Here is a 5,444-nt window from a genome sequence, read left to right on the forward strand (position 1 = left end):
TATAAGATTAAGGAAGTTTTCTTTTATACTTAGGTATTTTTTAAAAAATTATGCATATATGTTTAATTTTATTAAGTAATTATTTGTATATATTAAAATGGCCTGATATTTTAAAATGTGGTGAATTATAATGATTGATATTTGAAAGCTAAACTGACCTTTTATTTCAGAGGTAAATCTCAACTTAGTGATGCAATGGGTTAAACATTTCCCATATTGACTGATTTGATTTTCTAATAATTTTTTCAGAAATTTTTCACCTATATAAAGGAGATGGACTATAATTTCTCTTGTTTTCTAATCTCATGGGACTTTACTGTTCATTTCTTCTATTTCTGTTACCTAGAATAGTTTGTATAAGATTAGAATTTTTTCTTCCTTAAATGTTTAGAAAATTTTACCAGTGAAGTAACATGGTCTGGATTTGTATGTGTTTATAAAGTTTCTTAATAAAATAATGCCTTTTTTGTAAGGCATAGGGCTTTTCAAAATTTCTACTTATTTTCATCTTCATTTTGGTAGGCTGTATTCTCTTAGAATTTTATCATTTTTATATAAAATTAGTAAATCTACTGGCATAAGGGTTATATATACTATCTCTTACAATAATTTTGATGCTTGTAAGGTCTGTAATATCCCTTTTTATTTCTAATTTTAGTAATATTTTTCTTCTCTCATCTCTCCCTTAGTCTCGCAATCTTATCAGGACCTGCCAATTTTATTAATACAATGAAAACCCAACTTTTACTTATCTACTATCTCTATTGTATATATTTTTAGTTCATTAATTTCTACTCTTATCTCTATTATTCCTTTTCTTTTCTTTCCTCTGGGTTTAATAAATTTGGGCTTCCAAGTTACAGAGATTATTTGATATTTGGCCTCTGTGTGTGTGAATACATACACTTCTTAGAAGGAAATTTATAGCTTTAAAACTTCACTCCTAAGTTTTTATTACATTGTGTTTTCATTATCACTTAATCCAAAATATTTTATAATTTCCCTGAGATTTCTTCTTTGACTTACAGGTTTCCAGCATGTGCATTACTTAATTCTTGATATTTGGAAGTTGCTGGCTATATTTTTTATTGATTTCTAGTTTAACTCCATTTTATCACATATGATAATCTTTACAATTCAACTTTGCAAAACATTTTGGCAACATAGTTTCAATTTTATTAAATGCTTATGTCATTTACAAAATAAAATTTACATTCTTCAATTATTGATTGATGAGTGCCTATTTATTTGGGGGCACAATTAAAGAACATCTGTGTTCCCTGATTTACTACATTGACTTCCTGGAAAAGAAAGAAAGAACTTTGTAGTTCAGAAAGCATATACAGGCATTGCCAAGGGCAGACTCCACCTGGTGTGCTCGGGAGGTTGAGGCAGAGCTTCCATCGAGCCCAGGAGTTGGAGGCTGCAGTGAGCTGTGATTGCACCGCGAGGCTGCAGTGAGCTGTGGTTGCACGGCGGGGCTGAGCTACGCGAGGGAGCAGGTGCCGCTGGGACAAACATGCTTCCCTGGGGCCTCTCACACCGCTGGGTGGTGCACAGTTCCTGACACTCTTGCTCTCCTTGTAGGAGGGTAGCACTGTTAGGAGACTGTAAGTGCATGTTCTCTCCTGTGGGCCTAAGACCTCCGTGTCTCCTTCCTCTCATTTCTCTCGTCCTTTCTCTTTGCCTGGATCCACACCAGTCCCTCAGACTCGCAGTCTCATCACCTCTAATCTCTCACCTCTGCCAAAAGGATCACCCAGCACGTCAAGGCAGGGCCAGTGCCTTGACCTCCTTAAGTGGCTCTGTACAACCAGCGCAATAAAGTCCAGACATAACCTGCCATTTCAGGCCCCAGTGACCAAGCCTTGGCCCAAACCCCAGGCCTCGGATCCTGCCTCATCTCCCTGGGCCTTCCCAGGCCCAGCCACCCTGGCCACCCAGGTAAAGGCTCTGCGGGTTCACTGGCCTCCGCACCCGCCTGTCTTAGCCTCCTCCCTGAAGTATTCCCCAAACTCCTCACAACCCCTCACTGGCCCTTTCTTGACTGTTCTGCTCCCACCCCGGATTCTTTTGCCATCTCTGCCTGCCTCCTTATGACGCCGGCTCCTGGACACTGGACGGGATTGAAGCGTTGGGGGGATTGAAGCGTTGTGTCCCCTACCCCCAACAGTATTCCGCAGGGCACTTCCCAGGCTCCCCCAGTGGGGGAACACAGAACTGAACCCCCGGGACCTGGCGCTGCTCACAAAAACTTGCGAGAGGGAGATGAGGCAGGATCCTTGTGTAAGTGAAATGAGTCGGATGAAAGTCGGAATACATAAGTCCGTCTAAGAGAGGCTTTAAGAATGTGGTAGCTCTGAGTTGGGGATAAACAAGATTAAGTGGAAAAGCAAGTCAGGGTCACCTACCAACTCAGAAGATTAGAATTTCCACTTTCTATGTGTTAAAAATTAGCCCATGATCTGAAACCAAAAGATGTGGTCACAGCTCCTCATCCTGGAGCCCCTGACTCCCCCAGTTTCTGAGTTTGCCTCTGTGGCCCTGAGTTCAAGTACAACAGCTGTGGCTTGACACAATGGGGAGGGGAGCATTGCTGGACGCCTGAGAAGTGGCTAGGGACTTCTTCCAGTTATCCTGCGGGTCCCTCTCCCTCTCTGGAACCACAGGGAGAAAATCATCCTATCGTTCTCATAACTTAGTGGTGTCTCCTCTGCTCGGCACCAGCGTGGAAACCTAGACTCAGGTTCTACTCCGAATGCCTTTCCTCTTTTTTCTCAGCCAACATTTGCTGCTATTTCTTTCTCTGGAATTGACCTCAAATTAGAGATTTCCCCTGCACTGCGTGATCCTCTCCTCTCCTGCTTGCAGTGTCTCCTGTGTGACTTCCTTGTCATCGGTGTTGGGGGTCGGGGTCTCTGGGTCTCTGGGCGGGACCCTCAGCCCTCTGCAGGGTCACATTCCTGCAGGAGGTCCAGCGGGTCACTCTGAAGAGCACAGCGTGGGTCCATGTTGCTCCAGCCACTCCCTTCCACCCCCTCGACCTGATCTTCAAATTCCTCTGCATCTAGAGTCCTCCTGTTCTATCCAATTCTATTTCCACCTTCTTCTCAAAGGGCAAAATTTAGTTCAGAGGTAGCATGATGTCATGGTTTAAAAAGTGCTGATTTTGCTTTATCACTTACATGCTGTGACCCCTAAAGGACCGGAAGTGGATGTGATCAGGTCCCCTGGCGTAGCTGTGGGAGAGTCAGACCACTCCGTGAAGGAAGGTGCGTGGGACTCAGGCACCACACGGGGTCGAGGCTCTAGGCGTGAGAAGGCAACGCCTTCAGTCAAGTAGCTCCACTTACTTTCAGCAGCCCCGAACTTGCTCACACGGCTCCTTTTCCCTCAGGTGCCCACGCTGCACAGCCTTTCAAGGCTGACGGCCTCTCACGGCACTCACAGAGATTTAGCCCTCCGGTTCTCCAGACCCTTCCCTCTCGTTCTGAGTGTCAGCGCCGCACAAGCAGGCTAGCAAATCCTTCCTGGCGGGGTGTGTTGATCCCCCCAGCCGAAATCTAATCATGTATTCACCAACTCATTTCTCACCCAGTGTTTATTGAGACCATCTGCCTTGTTTACAATATTCTGCTCCATAAATGCAGTCTGGTTGACCTGTAGTCTGTCCCTTTATAATATAACAATAAATTACTTTTTAAAATGTATCCTTGCCTCTTAATTTCAGCCCACATTTGTTAAGCTCCTAGGGTGTGACAGGCATTAGATATGCAAAGATGAAATAAGGGTCCGCCCTCCAGGAGCTCAGAGTGTAGCAGGACATGCAAACTACAAACACCATTTTAGTGTCGCATTATCAGAGCTTACATTTCATTACACTCAGGACGTTCTTGCGGTTTTCTCTTTAAATAGATATGTCATATTTTAGGCTTTGTACTTTAACATATTAAAATATATATGATAGATATCTATGATAGATAGTAGCCTAAAACAAAAAGGCAAACATCAGTCCGTTCTTGGGAATTTTAAGCGAGCCTATGCGTGTCCTCCAAAGGATGTCCCACATAACCCTTCTTGTGAAAAATGCCCTGTGGTACTCACTACACAAGAAGAGTGCCCGGTTCAAAGAAGTGTTGTAAGTGAAGCACACAAGAAGCCGTCTTTGAGGTTTACCGTGAACATCAGTGTGTCAAAGGCTCTGAGTAAGCCAACAGTGAAGAAATGATTAAGTTCGGCCAGGCATGGTGGCTGGCACCTGTAATCCCAGCCCTGTGGGAGGCCAGCACAGGTGGACTGTGAGTGCAAGAGTTTGAGACCAACGTGAGCAAGTGCCAGACCTCGTCTGTACTCAAAATCAAAAAGCTAGCCATGCGTCATGGTAGGTACCTGTAGTCCCCGCTACTCGGGAGGCTGAGGCAAGAGGATCACTTGAGTCCAGGAGTTCGAGGTTGCTGTGAGCTATTGTGACACCACAGTACATACACCACAGCTGTGATGAGATCACAGCACTCTACCCCCCCAAAGAAAGAAAGAAAAGAAGAAAAAAATGATTAACTTTGTTTAATTCAACATTTTTCACACTTGTATTTCCCAGATATCTTTTCCTGTAAAAGCAGCACTAGAAAAATTATGACAATTATTAGGGGACAATTTTGAATGTACATCTTGCTTACCATGATAATTTAAAGTGAGCTAAAAGGTGTTGAATGTACCCACAACTGATCTGAAAAGATGAACTATTAAACCAATAACCATGGCACCATGACAACTTTACTATTTGTGTAAACATGTATAATGTATTAATTAATTATGCAAATAAGCTTGTTACTGAAATCCCTAATGTTCTGTTAACTCAAGACTTAGCGGCTAGAAGTCAGAACCCACGATGGCATGTTAAGATACATTCCTGCAATATTTGAGTTCAGCTTTTTTATCTATCTTTTCCTAAAAAATGGAAGAAGCCTATCTGATTTGGCTGTAATTGAATTTGATTGGTTAATAATTAAGCCCCAAGGAATCCATCATTCCCTTATTTTATTTCACTTTAAATTATCATGGTAAGGAAGGTGTTCATGCTTTGGGTTTTAACTAATTAAAAGACATGATCTACAGGCTTTTATTGTTAATCAATAAATTAAAATGGCCTTTGGGATGTGTGGAAGTTTGGAAAAACCACTGCTGTCTTAAGCTATTTGACCATATTCCTTCTTGGTGGACAGAGTAAGGAACACCAAAGACTCCCACATTTGTCTCCAGAGCATGTGAATAATTTCTGCCACGTGGCAAGGGAACTTGAGGCTGCAGCTGGAATTAAGGTTGCCAGTCAGTTGATCTTGAAATGGGAGCTCTATACAATCACAAATGTCCTCATAAGTAAAAGAGGGAGGCGGAGGGTTTATGTCAGCCAAGGCTCAAACCACCGCTGCTGGCGCTGACCACGA

This window comes from Otolemur garnettii, unplaced genomic scaffold (genome assembly GCF_000181295.1).
Source record: "Otolemur garnettii isolate 467f Iridium unplaced genomic scaffold, OtoGar3 scaffold00161, whole genome shotgun sequence".
Classification (NCBI taxonomy): Eukaryota; Metazoa; Chordata; class Mammalia; order Primates; family Galagidae; genus Otolemur; species Otolemur garnettii.